Here is a 19,453-nt window from a genome sequence, read left to right on the forward strand (position 1 = left end):
GATATGAAAATTGCTACTCCAGCTTTCTTTTGGTTTCCTTTTGCATGGTATATCTTTTTCTGTCCCCTCACTTTCAGTCTGTATGTGTCCCTAGGTCTGAAGTGGGTCTCTTGTAGATAGCATATATGTGGGTCTTGTTTTTGTATCCATTCAGCCAGTCTATGTCTTTTGGTGGGAGCATTTAATCCATTTACATTTAAGGTAATTATCGATATGTATGTTCCTATTAACATTTTCTTAATTGTTTTGGGTTTGTTATTGTAGGTCTTTTCCTTCTCTTGTGTTTCTTGCCTAGAGAAGTTCCTTTAGCATTTGTTGTAAAGCTGGTTTGGTGGTGCTGAACTCTCTCAGCTTTTGCTTGTCTGTAAAGGTTTTAATTTCTCCATGAAATCTGAATGAGATCCTTGCTGGGTAGAGTAATCTTGGTTGTAGGATTTTCTCCTTCATCACTTTAAATATGTCCTGCCACTCCCTTCTGGCTTGCAGAGTTTCTGCTGAAAGATCAGCTGTTAACCTTATGGGGATTCCCTTGTGTGTTATTTGTTGTTTTCCCTTGCTGCTTTTAATATGTTTTCTTTGTATTTAATTTTGGATAGTTTGATTAATATGTGTCTTGGCATGTTTCTCCTTGGATTTATCCTGTATGGGACTCTGTGCTTCCTGGACTTGATTAACTATCTCCTTTCCCATATTAGGGAAGTTTTCAAGTATAATCTCTTCAAATATTTTCTCAGTCCCTTTTTCTCTTCTTCGTTTGGAACCCCTATAATTCAAATGTTGGTGTGTTTAATGTTGTCCCAGAGGTCTCTGAGACTGTCTTCAGTTCTTTTCATTCTTTTTTCTTTATTCTGCTCTGCAGTAGTTATTTCCACTATTTTATCTTCCAGGTGACTTATCCGTTCTTCTGCCTCAGTTATTCTGCTATTGATCCCTTCTATAGTATTTTAAATTTCATTTATTGTATTGTTCATCATTGCTTGTTTCCTCTTTAGTTCTTCTAGGTCCTTGTTAAATGTTTCTTGCATTTACTCTATTCTATTGCCAAGATTTTGGATAATCTTTACTATCATTATTCTGAATTCTTTTTCAGGTAGACTGCCTATATCCTCTTCATTTGTTAGGTCTGGTGGGTTTTACCTTGCTCCTTCATGTGCTGTGTGTTTTTCTGTGTTCTCATTTTGCTTATCTTACTGTGTTTGGGTTCTCCTCTTTGCAGGCTGCAGGTTTTTAGTTCCTGTTGGTTTTGGTGTCTGTCCCCAGTGGCTAAAGTTGGTTCAGTGGGTTGTGTAGGCTTCCTGGTGGAGGGGACTAGTGCCTGTGTTCTGGTGGATGAGGCTGGATCTTGTCTTTCTGGTGGGCAGGTCCACGTCTGGTGGTGTGTTTTGGGGTGTCTGTGGACTTATTTTGATTTTAGGCAGGCTCTCTGCTAATGGGTGAGGTTATATTCCTGTCTTGCTAGTTGTTTGGCATAGGGTGTCCAGCACTGTAGCTTGCTGGTCGTTGAGTGAAGCTGGGTGCTGGTGTTGAGATGGAGATCTCTAGGAGATTTTTGCCATTTGATATTACATGAGGTTGGGAGGTCTCTTGTGGACCAGTGTCCTGTAGTTGGCTCTTCCACCTCAGAGGTACAGCACTGACTCCTGGCTGCAGCACCAAGAGCCTTTCGTCCACACGGTTCAGAATAAAAGGGAGAAAAAGCAGAAAGAAAGAAAAAAAGAGGATAAAATAAAATAAAGTAAGATAAAATAAAATAAAGTTATTAAAATAAAAAATAATTATTAAGAAAACTTTTTTTAAAAAAAGTAAAAAAAAAATAACAACAACAACAAAAAAACGGACAGAGAGAACCCTAGGACAAATGGTGAAAGCAAAGCTATACAGACAATATCTCACACAGAAGCATACACATACACACTGACAAAAAGAGGAAAAGGGGAAAAAATAATATATCTTGCTCTCAAGTCCACCTCCTCAATTTGGGATGATTCATTGTCTCTTGAGGTATTCCACAGATTCAGGGTACATTAAGTTGATTTAATCTGCTGCTCCCGAGGCTGCTGGGAGAAATTTCCCTTTCTCTTCTTTGTCCTCACAGCTCCTGGGGTTCATCTTTGGATTTGGCCCTGCCTCTGCATGTAGGTTGCCTGAGGGCGTCTGTTCTTCACTCAGAGAGGACGGGGTTAAAGGAGCCGCTGACTCGGGGGCTCTGGCTCTCTCAGGCCAGGGGGAGGGATGGGTACGGATTGCGGGACGAGCCTGCAGCGGCAGAGGCCGGCGGGACCTTGCACCAGCCTGAGGCGCGCCGTGCGTTCTCCCGAGGAAGTTGTCCCTGGATCACGGGACCCTGGCAGTGGCCGGCTGCACAGGCTCCCGGGAGGGGAGGTATGGATAGTGACCTGTGCTTGCATACAGGCTTCTTGGTGGTGGCAGCAGCAGCCTTAGTGTCTCACGCGCGCCTCTGGGGTCCACTCTGTTAGCCGCGGCTTGTGCCCATCTCTGGAGCTCCTTTAAGCAGAGCTCTTAATCCCCTCTCCTTGAGCACCAGGAAACAAAGAGGCAGGAAAAAGTCTCTTGCCTCTTAGGCAGCTCCAGACTTTTCCCGGACTCCCTCCCAGCTAGCCGTGGTGCACTAACCCCCTGCAGGCTGTGTTCACGCCGCCAACCCCAGTCTTCTCCCTGCGATCCGACCTCCGAAGCCTGAGCCTCAGCTCCCAGCCCCTGCCTGCTCCGGCGGGTGAGCAGACAAGCCTCTCGGGCTGGTGAGTGCCGGTCGGCATCGATCCTCTGTGCGGGAATCTCTCCACTTTGTCCTCCACACCCCTGTTGCTGCGCTCTCCTCTGTGGCTCCGAAGCTCCCGCCTCCACCACCCGCAGTCTCTGCCCGCGAAGGGGCTTCTAGGGTGTGGACACCTTTCCTCCTTCACGGCTCCTTCCCACAGGTGCGGGTCCTGTCCCTATTCTTTTGTCTCTGTTTTTTCTTTTTTCTTTTGCCCTACCCAGGTACGTGTGGAGTTTCTTGCCTTTTGGGAGGTCTGAGGTCTTCTGCCAGCGTTCAGTGGGTGTTCTATAGGAGCAGTTCCACGTGTAGATGTATTTCTGATGTATCTGTGGGGAGGAAGGTGATCTCCGCCTCTTACTCTTCCACCATCTTCCTCACCTCCCCCTCTTTTCATTCTTTTTTCTTTATTCTGCTCTGCGGTAGTTACTTCCACTATTTTATCTTCCAGGTCACTTACCCATTCTTCTGCCTCAGTTATTCTGCTATTGATTCCTTCTAGAGAATTTTAAATTTCATTTATTGTGTTGTCCATCATTGTTTGTTTGCTCTTTAGTTCTTCTAGGTCCTTGTTAAATGTTTCTTGTATTTTCTCCATTCTATTTCCAAGATTTTGGATCATCTTTACTATCATTATTCTGAATTCTTTTTCAGGTAGAATGCCTATTTCCTCTTCATTTGTTTGGTCAGGTGGGTTTTTCCCCTGCTCCTTCATCTGCTGTGTGTTTCTCTGTATTCTCATTTTCTTAACTTTTTGTGTTTGCGGTCTCCTTTTTGTAGGCTGTAGGTTCATAGTTCCCTTTGTTTTTGGTGTCTGCCCCCAGTGGCTGAGGTTGGTTCAATCAGTTGTGTAGGCTTCCTGGTGGAGGGGACTGGTGCCTGTGTTCTGGTATATGAGGCTGGATCTTGTCTTTCTGGTGGGCAGGACCACACCCGGTGGTGTGTTTTGGGGTGTCTGTGATCTTATTATGATTTTAGGCAGCCTCTCTGCTAATGGGTGGGGTTATATTCCTGTCTTGCTAGTTGTTTGGCATGGGGTGTCCAGCACTGTAGCTTGCTGGTCGTTGAGTGGAGCTGGGGCTTAGCTTTGAGATAGAGATCTCTGGGAGAGGTTTCACCATTTGATATTATGTGGAGTTGGGAGATCTCTGGTGGACCAATGTCCTTATCTTGGCTCTCCCACCTCAGAGGCACAGGCCTGACACCTGACCAGAACACAAAGACCCTGTCAGCCACACTGCTGAGTTAGAATTCAGGCGTTTTTTTATACTAAAAGGAGAGAGGGTATGGCTGGTGCAAACTTCTTGGTGCTTGGATCCCTTGCAGCTGTCCATCTAGGTCTGGTCACAATCCCCTAAGTGTTTTTTTTTTTTTTTTGCATTACGCGGGCCTCTCACTGCTGTGGCCTCTCCCGTTGTGGAGCACAGGCTCCGGACAGGCAGGCTCAGCAGCCATGGCTCACGGGCCCAGCCGCTCCGCGGCATGTGGGATCCTCCCAGACCGGGGCACGAACCCGCGTCCCCTGTATCGGCAGGCGGACTCTCAACCACTGTGCCACCAGGGAAGCCCCCCCAAGTGTTTTTTTAAAAACGTATTGAAGTACAGTTATTTACAATGTTGTGTTTAATTTCTGCTGTACAGCAAAGCGACTCAGTTATACATATATATATTCTTTTTCATATTCTTTTCCTTTATGCTTTATCACAGGATATTGAATATAGTTCCCTGAGCTATACAACAGGATCTTGTTTTTTATCCATCCTATATATAATAGTTTGCATCTGCTAATCCCACACTCTCAGTCCTTCCCTCCCTCACCCCCCTCCCCCTGGCAAGTGTGTTCTCTATATTTGTGAGTTTGTTTTTGTATTGTAGATAAGTTCATTTGTGTCATATTTTACATTCCACATGTAAGTGTTATCATATTTTTTTCTCTTTCTGACTGACTTAGTATGATAAACTCTAGGTCCATCCATGTTGCTGCAAATGGCATGATTTCATTCTTTTTAATGGCTGAGTAATATTCCATTGTGTGTGTGTGTGTGTGTGTGTGTATATATATATATATATATACATATATATATATATATATATATATATATATATATATATATATATATATATATACCACATCTTCTTTACCCATTCCTCTGTTGATGGACATTTAGGTTGTTTCCACGACTTGGCTATTGTGAATAATGCTGCTATGAACATGGGGGTGCATATAGCCAACCTTAAGTGAATTGCATCCCACCTCACAGGGCATCTGGGAATATCTGGAGACATTTTTCTTTGATTATTATGATTTTGGGTGGGGTACTGGCTGTTAAACATACTACAATGCACAAGATACCCCCCAGAACAAAGAATTATCCAGTCCAAATTGTCAGTAGTGCTGAGATTGAGAAACTGCCTTAAGGAATACTAGGCTGGGCTACCAACACGAGTCCAGATGGGGTCAACAGTTGGGCTGATGGGTGGAATCATCCAACTTGGAGACCTACATGTGGACAAGATTTGTTTGAAGTATGGATATTTTGGCAGCTTCTGAAATGGCTAACTTCATATCTCTTATTAAGGAAGATCTCAAAGGACAAAATCTGGAATGATATCATGAAGAAAACAAATGAACGGGGCTGAAAGCAAAGGGAAAGAGAAAGGAGGGAAGGTTCTGTGGTCCAGCCAAGGGTATTAGCACCACATACAGAAAAGAAAAGGAGCCGAGTATTACACTCTTAAAAACTGCTGAGCTTCTTTGAAAAGAGTGCAGAATGAGAGAGACAAATGGAACACTCTAGGCATTTGTTACTGAAATAGGGATGAAGGTGGCAGAGGTGAATGTCCTTGCTACCAATGAAGTGAACATAATCCACTCAAGGCCTAGAAACTTAAAAATCGAGGAAAGGCAAATTTGGGGGGAAAAGCACACAGTAAAAAGATGGACTTCCCACCTGAGCATGCAAGCTGCAGCTGCCTCAACAAGAGTTCAGTTTGAGGATCTGTTGAGGACAAGTAATCACTGAGATCAATATGCAAACAAAGAAGGTATATCCTTCAAGGACAGGTCTACAGCAGTGGTTCTCAAACTCAGCATCCATTAGAATCACCTAGAGAACTGGCCAAAACCCAGATTTCTGCATCCCACTCCCTGAGTTTCTGATCCAACAGATCTAGGTGGAGCTTGAGAATCTGTGTTTCTAATATAGTGTCAGGTGATGCACTGATGCTGCCACATTTAGGAAACCACTGGCCTACAGAATTCCAGTGTAGGAAGTGAAGACCGTACACACTGCCTCCTGGGATCCTGAAACAGATGGAGAAATACAAAAAGTAGATCAAGGCACTGAGACTCTAGGGAAGGCATTCCAAGCAGAGGAAGGTGAGTCATTGGAAAGAGCCCACCCAGGATTCAGCACTGGGGAGAGGGGCAAAATGTGGGGCTCAAACCTTGGATGGAAATGAAAAGGATTAAAATATGCAGCATAGAAAACAAGCCACAAGAAGACCTAGAGATGAGGGCCACCATCTAAATTTCTTATTTTGCCAATGTCTCAAGTGCCAGTCTCTGGGGGAGGCAACAGGATGCACGAACAGATTCCCTTCTCTCTTCTTGCCTCGAAGGATACGGGAAGCACAGGGTTACAATGAACTTTTTCACGTCTTGGCACAAAATTACTGTGCTCAATTGTTTATGCTCCCAGGTTATGGATTCAAAATAGATTATGGATTCTAAATTATTACAAAACTGAAACCAAGAACATTGTCCTTTTTTGTCTAAGATTTTCAGTTAACCCTTCTCTCTAGATAACACTTAGCGTTCTGCTATGATCCATGGCTGATAACCACAGTGTGGATCAGAACTTTGCATTCCATCTGTCTCTTCATTCTCTGTGCATATTTTCTATCCACAGGAAGAGGGAAGTAGTCAGATTCAGGCACCAAACTCCATCCTGTGCTTCTCAAATTCAGTGAGAGATGGTCCAACTAATCTATAATACATGTATCTACTAAGGGACTGTCATGTAACCATTAAAAAACCCAAAAGTTTATGAAAGGTTGTAATTACATGGAGGAAATGCTTATGGTATAATGGGAAGTGAAAAGAAAACAATAAAATTGAATATTTAATGTCACAATTACATCAAAACATAAAAGCAAATAAAATACTATTAACAAATGAAACTACAGATGGAAATGCAGCATAGTGTATACTGGGGCTGTTCTCAAGTGATGGGAATTTTCTTCAAAGTTTTTCATTACTAACTTGAATGTCATATATAACAGGAATAATCAACTTTTTCAATTTTAAGTATTTTAATGCGAGTTAGCATTAGAAAGTCATAGGGACCCTTATTGCTAGAAGACAGGAAAAGAAGATAAGTAAACAAATATCAAAATGGTAAAGGAGGTGTGGGTAGAGATGTGCTTTGAGGTGGTTGAGAGACTTGTGACTGAGTGAGGATTTACGAGAGGGAGAGAAGGATCATTCCTCCAGTAGGAGGACATTCTTAATATTTCAGGACTAGCATAGAGTTGATGTACAGTAATAGAGAAATGTCAAGCAAAGCTTGGCTGATACTGCTAACCAATTGCAGAAGTGTGAAGAAAAGTTTTAACACTCTAGGGATATAATGAAAATCAACAAAGTTGGTTTAATGAATACCGCATGGGAAAATAGAATGAACTGGCTATGGAAAAAATCAGAAATCTCCATTTGAAAGGATGGCTACAGTATCACTTTCCATTATAAGTGAAGACTATAAACACATTGTCAAAAGTACACATTGTCAAATGAATTTGAACAAAAATATTTTAGCTTTCTGTCAGCTGACTAGAATAAGTTTAGATTTTAATTTAAGCATCAAGAGAAATGATCTAATGGTTTATGAGCAGCTTTGCAGAGAGCAGAAGTGATAAAAATTGCAAACAGATGATATGTAAATAAATATTTGCATCAACTGGTATAAATATTTAGAAGTGCTGACAAGTCCCAATTATCTTGTTTTAATTGGTTCACATAGAAACGAATTTTTGACAGTCGTACTTGGTCAATTAACACTTTAGTAGCTCAGCTAAGGTCTTTGATCCTAGGAGTGCTTTTGGGGACAAGTCTCCCTTTGTATGCTGGAGAAATAAACTCTTCATTCAGTCATGAAAATACAGTGGTTTGTGAGCCTCCTACTGCAGCCAAGGAAGTCTTGGTCCAGGAGAATGGAGCCAGAAAGGTTGTGATGTTAAATTGTCAAAACCAGTTGTGCTGGGATTGTGGATAGGGAGGAGAGAAAGGGACAAAGCTCATGGGAAGTGCTGGACATTGGCTTTTAAATGTCTATCTTGCCAATCAGTTATGTATGATCACAAACAGTGCCCGATTTTCTGAGAGGGGCAACTTAGGTATCATTTCAGAGAAGAAATCAGGCATAGTCTGAAAGTTCACCCATTCTTTCCCTTTTCCCTCCTAATTTCTATCTCTCTTCCAGCTTACTTGGCTAGCTATATACTTTTATTTAAAAAAACTAGGTATCCTGAGGGGGAGGGTTCAAGGTGGTGACATAAGAAGATCCTGAACTCATGGCATCCCAGGGACACAGCATATTTACAACTACATATGGAATAATTCCCTTGGAAATGGACCTGAAAACTAAATGAACAGAGCCTACACAACAACAGGAAAAAAGATAGCAAGAGGGGTAGGAGAGGTCTGTAGAGATATGGTCTCACCAACAAAAATCCTCACCCCAGCAATGGTGATACCCAGTCAGGAAGGATCACAAAGGGATATTTTTCCCTGAGGAGCAAGGGATTCAAGCTCTATCCACACCAGGCACCACACCCCGTAGATACTGCACAGGAGAGACAAGATCCCCCCAAACACAAGGCTTTGAAAACTAATGGAGAGTATGCCCAGGAACTATAAGAATTTCAGAGAAAGGAAAACCCTCCCTGAAAGAGTTCACACACATACCTACTTGACCAGAAAACCAGCACAGAAACACCAGATTAAAAAGCACATGGACCAAAGGTGAAAGGGACCCACTTACTAACCTTGAAGTGTCTGCCATCAAGGAAGGAGTCAGTTGGGACATGCCCTGGGGACTGAGACAATGGCAGGAGCCATCTTTGCAATCTCAGGCTGCCTTGCTAATACTGGTGCTGACAGGTGCCATTCTAACATTCACCCTCTAACCTGTTAGTTCCAGTGTGCATGCCCCATTGAGAGCCCTGCCCACCCCTTCACCTTGTCTGGGTCTCACAGTCATCTGAGTGATAGCAACACCCCCCTGTGTGCACAGCAATTGCAAGCAGGTCTCAAAGCTGGGCTGGGGGCTAGTCCTGCCCACCAGCACCCTGTGGCAGCCATGGCCAAGCCCTGCAGCCAGTCATTGTACACTGCAGCAGCAACTGCAGCCCAACCACAACAGGAAGGTGCATACAGCCCACATAGGGAACACATCTGGAGCACCTGGCTTTGGTGACCAGTTCAGATTTCACCTCTGAGCCCCACAAGACATCTCCTAAATAAGTCTATTCCTTGAAGTCTGAGAAGATAGCTGATTTACCTAATACACTGAAACAAATGCAGAGAATTAGGCAAAATGAGGAGACAAAGGAATATGTTCCAATCAAAAGAATAAGACAAAACCTCAGAAAAAGAACTAAATCAAATGGAAATAAGCAATCTACTTGAAAAAGTGTTCAAAGCAACTGTCATAAAGATTCTCACTGAACACGGGAGAAGAATGGTTGGACAAAGTGAGTGCTTCAACAAAGCAATAGAAAACAAAAGAAAGTACCAAACAGAAGTAAAACTGAACTGATAAATACACCAGAGCGGTTCAACAGCAGACTGGATGAGGTAGAAGAGCAAATCAGTTAGCTGGAAGACAGAACAGCATAATGAAAATATTTTCAAAAGTAAAGATACCTTAAGGGATCTTTGGGACAACATCAAACAGAATAACATTCACATTATAAGGGCCCAAGAAGGAGAAGGAAGAGAGAGAGAGTGTCAGAAAAATTATTTGAAGAAGTAGTGGCTGAAAACTTTCTTAATTTGGGGGAGGAAACAGACATCCAGGTCTGGGGGGCTCAGAGAGTTTCAAATAAGATGAACCCAAGTAGACACACCAAGACACATTATAACTAAAATGTTGAAAGTTAAGGATAAAGAGAGAATCCTCAAAGCAGCAAGAGAAAAATAACTTGTTATGTACAAGGGAAATCTCATAAGGTTATCAGCAGATTTTTCAACAGAAACTTTATAGGCCAGAGGTAGTGGCATAACATATTCAAAGTGCTAAAAGGGAAAAAACTTCCAACCAAGAATTCTCTGCCCAACTAGGTTATCATTCAGAATTGAAGGAGTGATCAAAAGTTTCCCAGATAAGCAAGGGCTGAAAGAGTTCATCACCACTAAACTGATCCTATAAGAAATGTTAAAGGGACTTCTTTAAGCTGAAAATAAATGGAATTAAATAAAAAGAAAACATATAAAAGTAAAAATTTCACTGGGAAAAGTAAACATAATAAAGACAATGGATCCCTCACTTAGAAAGCAAGCATGAATGTTAAAAAACCAAAGTAGTAAAATTAACTAAAATTAAAATGATTAGTTAAGGGATGCATACAATAAAAAGATGTAAAATGTGTCATTGAAAGTTTAAAACGTGAGGGACAGGTAAAAAGATAAAGCTTTGGAATGTGTTCAAATTTAAGTTGTTACCAACTTAAAACAGCCTTCTATTTACATAGGATGTTATATGTGAACCTCACAGTGACCACCAGGAAAAAACTCATAGCAAATACACAAAAGAAAATGATAAAGAAATCTAAATGTAACACCAAGGAAAACCACCAAACTATAAGGGAAGAGAGAAAGAGAAGAAGAAAGGAACATAGGAGAACTACAAAAACAGCCAGAAAACAATTAACAAAATGGTGATAAGTACATACTTATCATAATTGGACTGAATTCTCCAATCAAGACATAGAGTGGCTGAATGGATAAAAAGAAACCCAAGATTCATTTATATGCTGCCTACAAAAGACTTATTTCAGAAGAAAGGACACACACAGATTGAAAGTGAAGGGATGGAAAAGAATATTTCCTGCAAATAGAAATGAAAAGAAAGCTGGAGTAGCTATACTCATATCAGACAAAACAGACTATAAAACAAAGACTGTAATAAATGACAAAAAAAGGTCATTACATAATTATAAAGGTATCAATCCAGCAAGAAGGTATATTTCTAAATGTATATTGATCTAACATAGGAGTACTAGGGTATATAAAACAAATAACAAATGTAAAGGGAGAAATTAAAAGCAATACAATAGCAGGGAAGTTTAACACTCCACTTACAACAATGTATAGGTCATCCAGGCAGAAAATCAATAAGGAAACATCAGACTTAAACAACACATTATAACAAGTGACTTAATAAATAATACAAACAGAACATTCTATCCAAAAGCAGTAGAATACACATTCTTCTCAAGTACACATGAAACATTCCCAGGATTGATCACATATTAGGTCACAAAACAAGTCTCAATAAATTTAAGATTTAAATCATATCAAGCATCTTTTTCAACCACAATAGCATAAAACTAGAAATCAGTCAATCACACACACACACATACACACACACACACACACACACACACACAAATGGGAAAAAAACCACAAAAATGTGGAGATTAAGCAACATGCTACTGAACAACCAATTGGTCATTGAAAAACTCAAAGGAGAAATAAAAGATATCAAGAGACAAAAACAGAAATACAACATACCAAAATCTACGGGATGCAGCAAAAGCAGTTCTAAGAGAGAAGGTCATAGCAATACAGGCCTGCCTCAAGATATAAGAAAAATTTTGAATAAACAATCTAACTTTACACCTAAAGGAACTAGAAAAAGAAGAACAAAGGCTAAAATTAGTAGAAGGAAAGCAACAATAAAGATTAGAGCAGAAGTCAATGAAATAGAGATTAAAAAAATAGAAAAGGTCAATAACACTAATATCTAGTTCTTAACCAAAGATAACCAAAATCGACAAACCTTTGGCTAGAGTAACTAAGAAAAAAGAGAGGGAACTCAAATAAATAAAATCAGAAATGAAAGAGGAGAACTTAACAACAAAGGATCAAAAGAGACTATTATAAAAATTTATAGGACAAAAAATTGGACAACTTAGAAGAAATGGAAAAATTCCTATAAGCATACAATCTTCCAAGGCTGAATCAAGAAGAAATAGGAAATCTGGATAGAGTGATCACTAGTAATGAGAGTGAAACAGTAATAAAAAATCTCTCAGCAAACAAAAACCCAGGACCAGATGACTTCACTGGTGAATTCTACAAAGGACTCAAAGAAGATATAATACCTATCCTTCTCAAACTCTTCCAAAAAATTGAAGAAGAGAGAGACATTCCAAACACATTTTATGAAGCCAGAATGACCTTGATATCAAAAGCAGACAAGGACACACACACACAAATTATAGATGTATCCTTGATGAACATAGATGCAAAAATCCTCAACAAAATATTAGCAAACCAAATCCAACAATACATTCAAAGGATCATACAACATGATCAAGTGGGATTTATCCCAGGGATGAAAGGACGGCTCAACATGAAAGATCACATAAACAGAATGAAGGATAAAAATTATATTATCATTTCAATAGATGTAGAAAAAGCATTTGACAAAAGTCAACATCCATTTATGATAAAAACTCTCAACAAAGTAGGCATAGAGGGAACATACCTCAATCCATATATGACAAACCCACAGTTAACATCATACTCAATGGTGCAAAGCTGAAAGCTTTTCCTCTAAGACCAGGAACAGGACAAAGATGCCCACTCTCACTACTTTTATTCAACATAGTATTGGAAGTCCTAGACACAGCAATTAGGGAAGAAAAAAAAATGTATCCAATAGGAAAGGAAGAAGTAAAACTGTCACTATTTGCAGTTAACATGATATTATATATAGAAAACCCTAAAGACTCAACAATAAAAAATTGTTAGAGCTAAAATTAATTCAGTAAAGTCACAGGATAAAAAAGCAATATACAGAAATTTGTGTTTTTATACAGTAATAATGAAAGAGAAATTAAGAAAATAATTACATCAAAAAGAGTAAAATATCTTGGAATAAATTTAACCAAGGAAGTGAAAGACCTGTACACTGAAAACTCTAAGATACTGATGAAAGAAAATGAAGAAGGAACAAATAAATGGAAAGATAGTCTATGTTCATGGATTGGGAGAATTAATATTGTTAAAATACCCAAAGCAATCCACAGATTCAATGCAATCCATATAAAAATTCCAATGGCTTATTTCACAGAATGAAGATGGAGATATCATGCTCCCTGATTTTAAACTATACTCCAAAGCTATAGTAATCAGAACAGTATACTATCAGCACAAAAACAAGCACATAGATCAATGGAACAGAATTGACAGCCCAGAAATAAACACACACATATATCAACAATTAATTTATGACAAATGAGCAAAGAACCTACAGTGGAGAAAGTCTCTTCAATAAATGGTGCTGGAAAAACCAGGCAGCCACATGCAAAAGAATGAAATTAGACAACACACAAAAATTAACTCAAAATGGACTGAAGACTTGAATGTAAGACCTGAAACCATAAAACTCCTAGAAGAACACATAGGCGTTAACCACATTGATATCAGTCTTAGCAAATTTTTTTGTGGATCTAACTCCAAAGGCAATGGAAACAAAATAAAAAATAATCAAATGAGACTACATCAAACTAAAAATCTTCTGCACAGCAAAGGAAACCATTATCAAAGTGAAAAGGCACCCTACTGAATGGAAGAAGATATTTGCAAATCATATATTTGATAAAGTGTTAATATCCAAAATATATAAAGTACTCAAATAATAATAATAATAAACCCCAGCCTGATTAAAAAATAGGCAGAGAATGGACTTGAGGACATGGGGAGGGGAAAGGGTAAGCTGGGATGAAGTAAGAGAGTAGCACTGACATATATACACTACCAAATGTAAAATAGATAGCTAGTGGGGAGCAGCTGCATAGCACAGGGAGGTCAGCTCAGTGCTTTGTGACCACCCAGAGGGGTGGGATAGGGAGGGTGAGAGGGAGACACAAGAGGGAAGAGATATGGGGATATATGTATACATATAGCTGATTCACTTTGTTATACAGCAGAAACTAATACAACATTGTAAAGCAATTATACTCCAATAAAGATGTTAAAAAAAAAAAGGCAGAGAATCTAAATAGACATTTTCCCAAAGAAGACATACAGATGGCTAACAGGCACATGAAAAGATGCTCAGTATCACTAATTATTAAAGAAATGCAAATCAGAAACACAATGAGATATCATCTCACAGTTGTTAGAATGGCTATTGTTGGAAAGACAAGAAATAACAAATGTTGGAGAGGATGTGGAGATAACAAAACACTGTTGGTGGGGCTATAAATCGGTGCAGCCACTATGGGAAACAGTATGGAGATTCCTCAAAAAATTAAGAATAGAACTACCATATGACCTAGCTATTCCACTTCTGGATGCTTATCCAAAGAACACAGAAACACTAATTCAAAAAAGATATATACACCCCTATGTTCATTGTAGCATTACTTATAGTAGTCAAGATATGGAAACAACCTAAGTATCCATCAGTGGATGAATGGATAAAGAAGATATGATATATACACAATGGAATACTACTCAGCCACAAAAAAGAATAAAATCCTGCTACTTGCAGCAACATGGATGAACCTTGAAGGTATTACACTAAGTGAAATAGGTCAGATGTTGGAAGACAAATACTGTATGATTTCACTCATTTGTGGAATCGAAAACAAAACAAAACAAACAAATGAAATAAAACAAAAACAACTCATAGATCCAGTGATCAGATTAGTGGTTACGAGAGGGGAAGGGGATTAAGGGGTGGGCAAAATGAGTGACGGGGCTCAACTGTATGGTTATGGACAATAACTTGATTTGTGGTGATGATCACTTTGTAGTGTATACAGATGTGAAATTAAAATGCTACACACTTGAAACTTATATAACTAAAAAATGATATCCCTGGCTAGATTGTGCCTATTTTGTTTGTGTTTTTTTTTTTTTTTTTTTTTGCGGTACGTGGGTCTCTCACTGCTGTGGCCTCTCCTGTTGCGGAGCACAGGCTCTGGACACTCAGGCTCAGTGGCCATGGCTCATGGGCCCAGCCGCTCCGCGGCATGTGGGATCTTCCCAGACCAGGGCACAAACCCACATCTCCTGCATTGGCAGGTGGACTCTCAACCACTGTGCCATCAGGGAAGCCCAATTGTGCCTATTTTGCATTCTAAAACAATATCCAACTTTTATTGTGCCCCATAGTACTCATTCATGCTCTGCCAAATATTTCTGACTCTCCACCTTCTAGGCACCTAGGGGATTGCATTCCTGATTCCTTTGTGGATGAATGAGGTCATATGACTAGTTTTAGTTGGGAGCAAAAATAAAGAGCAGAAAGTCACTTCCTTGCCAGTTCATTTAATTGCCCAGGCAAGTGTCCCGAGGTCTTTCTTTACCTTCTGACAGGGCAACCAGGAGGTTCACGATGGCGGTCATTCCATCAGCCTGGGTTCCTGAGTAACTCTGATGAGTAGAGCCCCCAATGACTGTGATATGCATGCAGGGTGATAAAGCCCCTTTGAGCCAAGCCTGTGTCAGCTGCTGAGGGAGATATAAATTTATATATATATATATTAATTATATTAACTAAATGATATATTCACTTGTCTTCTGGATTAAAAAAATTCCAGTTATGAAAATTTGGAAAAGTGGCTGTCCTTTTCTCTTTTCCCTGGATGGTTTGGCACTGAGTAAAACCACACACCTGTTTGTTCCTCTATTTAAGATTCAATTAATTACCTAGTAATTAAATATTATATATAACATAGATATAACTACATAGTCCTTGTCCTCAAGGAGTGTTCAAATTAGTTGCAGTGATAAGATATATAAAATCAAAAGGTATATAAAAGGAATTATTTTTAGGTGGAAAACAGTTCAGGTCAACAGTAGGAGAGATGTCACAAGGTCAGGTATGACTGGAAGGCAAATGAGATCCAGGCAGTAAGAAGGGAAAGGAGAAGTAGTCAGGAAGGGAAGATTATCTGAGGAGAAATCTGCACTGGATGGGATTTAAACTGCAGGCTGAAGAATTTATATAATTAGGAAAGAGGGAAGTAGCCCTTCAGGTAAGAAAAAACAGTTAAGCAACAGTAAATCGGTGAGAAAGCATATGTTCTAGGAGATATTAAATAAACCAGTTTCATTCACACCAAGGGTTGTTTAAGAAGTATTAAGCTGGCCTGCAAAAGCCAAGCATTATGAGCTCAATAGCTCGTTGATTACTTCAACAAATATTTATTGGGTACCGACTATCGGCTCATCAGACAAAACTGACAAGGAAATCCCTGGTCGCATGGCAAGTGCATTCTCATGGAATTGAGTGCTGCTACAGTCAGAATTAGAGCCAGAGTCTCCTGACTCTGTTCCAGTGCTTGTGGCTTTTTCCAGTAACGACAATAAAATGATATATTCACTTATCTTCTGGATTAAAAAAAGTCCAGTTCTGAAAATTTGGAAAAGTGGCTGTCCTTTTCTCTTTTCCCTGGATGGTTTGGCACTGAGCAGAACCACATACCTGTTTGTTCCTCTGTTTAAATTCAAACCTTTTACAGTCCTTGGGTTTCAGTAATGCTCAATGAATATTTGATGATCTGCTTGCCATTATCCATGCATTTAAAAATTCATTTAACAAGCATACATTAAATGCCTAGGATACGTCAGCCACTACTAGGTTCTGGGGATACTAAATACCATGTGAACATACCATTTTAGCAAAATATTAAAGAAATGGTAATAGATATATATACATATACACATAGAACTTTGGGATCACAGAGGTGAACTTGGCTTAATTTTCTTAGCAGTTGGAACTGGCACCAGGCTTGCCAGATTTACCCAATAAAAACATAGTGTGCCCAGTTTAATCATAACTGTGTCCCAAATGTTGCATTGGACATATTTATACCAAAACATATTTGTTGTGTATCTGAAATTCAGATTCAAGTGGGAGTCCTGTGTTTTATTTGGCCACCTTAGCTGGCACAGCTGGGCTGACTAGTATATGAAATTCCATGGGGTCAGTTTGGGACAGTTACCAAGACACCGAAATATGTTTGAACTCATTAAGGAGAGTCTAAAGAAAGTGTCAGGAAAAGGGAGGATATTCAGGTGTAGGGGTGGAGAGAGAGGTGCATCAAAGCTGGCGGATCAAAATTGAGTTCGTGATTTCACATTTTTCTGGAAGCTCAAGCTAATATAATGACAACCAGAAAAGAAATGAGGAGTATGACCTTTGTCTATTGGAAAAGAGAAAAAGAAGTCACTATTTTCAGAAAATATCTTCTTAAAAATCCCGTGAGAATCAGCCAAAAAAAAGATTGGAATAGATGAGGGTTCAGTAAGGTCGTTAAATACAAAATAAACATTTAAGTCAGTAACTTTCTTTTGTAAGAGCAATAGCCAGCTAGAAAATATAATGAAAAAAGATTGCATTTGGAATACCATCAAAAATAGAAAGCAACTAAAAGTAAACCACAAAACCATGAAATGTTCTGAAATTATATAAAAAACAAGTTGAACACCCTCAGAGACATAAGAGGAGATGAGAAGATAGAGAGTCATGTCATATTCATAGACAAGAAGACCAAATACTGTAAAGATGTCAATTTTCTCATAATTTATTTTTAGGATTAATGACATTTTAACCAAGATCTCTGTAGGATATATGTGGAACATCAAAATTGATTCCAAGGATTGGTTCAAGATGGTAGAGTAGAAGGACATGCTCTCACTCCCTCTTGCAAGAACACCAGAATCACAACTAACTGCTGAAAAATCATCGACAGGAAGACACTGGAACTCACCAAAAAAGATACCCCACAGCCAAAGACAAAGGAGAAGCCACAATGAGATGGTAGGAGGGACGCAAACAAAATAAAATCAAATCCCATAACTGCTTCCTGGGTGACTCACAAACTGGAGAGCACATCCACAGAAGTCCACCAACTGGAGTGAGGGTTCTGAGCCCCAGGTCAGGCTTCCTAAGCTGGGGGTCCAGCAACGGGAGGAGGAATTCCTAGAGAATCAGACTTTGAAGCCTAGAGGGATTTGATTGCAGGACTTCGACAGACTGGGGGAAATAGAGACTCCATTCTTAGAGGGCACACACAAAGTAGTGTGTGCATCAGGACCCAGGGGAAGGAGCAGTGACCCCATAGGAGATGGAACCAGACCTACCTGCTAGTGTTGGAGGGTCTCTTGCAGAGGTGGGGGGGGGGGGTTGTGTCTCACCGTGAGGACAAGAACACTGGCAGCAGAAGTTCTGGGAAGTACTCTGCCATTAGCCCCACCAAAGAGACAGGGTAGGCTCCAGTGCTGGGTCGCCTCAGGCCAAACAACCAACAGGGAAGGAACCCAGCCCCACCCATCAGCAGACAAGTGGATTAAAGTTTTACTGAGCTCTGCCCACCAAAGAAACAGCCAGCTCTACCCACCACCAGTCCCTCCAATCAGGAAACTTGCACAAGCCCCTTAGAGCACCTCACCCACAGAGGGCAGACAGCAGAAGCAAGAACTACAATCCTGCAGCCTGTGGAATAAAAACCACATTCACAAAAAGATAGACAAGATGAAAAGGCAGAGGGCTAGTACCAGATGAAGGGACAAGATAAAACCCCAGAAAAACAACTAAATGAAGTGGAGATAGGAAACCTTCCAGAAAAATAATGATAGTGAAGATGATCCAGGACCTTGGCAAAAGAATGCTGGCAAAGATCGAGAAGATGTAAGAAATGTTTAACAAAGATCTAGAAGAATTAAAGGACAAACAGAGATGAACAACATAGTAACTGAAATGAAAAATACACTAGAAGGAATAGATAGCAGAATAACTGAGGCAGAAAAACGGATAGGTGACCTGGAAGACAGAATGGTGGAATTCACTGCTGCAGAACAGAATAAAGAAAAAGAATGAAAAGAAATGAAGACAGCCTAAGAGACCTCTGGGACAACATTAAACACAACAACATTCGCATTATAGGGATCCAAGAAGGAGAAGAGAGAGAGAAAGGACCCGAGAAAATATTTGAAGAGATTATAGTCAAAAACATCCCTAACATGGAACAGGAAATAGACACCCAAGTCCTGGAAGTGCAGAGTCCCATACAGGATAAACCCAAGGAGAAACACACCGAGACACATAGTAATCAAATTGGCAAAAATTAAAGGCAAAGAAAAATTATTGAAAGCACCAAGGGAAAAATAACAAATAACACACAAGGGAACTCCCACAAGGGTAACAGCTGATTTCTCAGCATAAACTCTAGAAGGCAGAAGGGAGTGGTATGATATACATAAAGAGATGAAAGGGAAGAACCTACAACCAAGATTACTCTACTTGGCAAGGATCTCATTCAGATTTGATGGACAAATCAAAAGCTTTACAGACAAGCAAAAGCTAAGAGAATTCAGCACCACCAAACCAGCTTTACAACAAATGCTAAAGGAACTTCTCTAAGTGGGAAACA

The sequence above is a fragment of the Delphinus delphis genome, chromosome 19, assembly GCF_949987515.2.
Source record: "Delphinus delphis chromosome 19, mDelDel1.2, whole genome shotgun sequence".
Taxonomy (NCBI): Eukaryota; Metazoa; Chordata; class Mammalia; order Artiodactyla; family Delphinidae; genus Delphinus; species Delphinus delphis.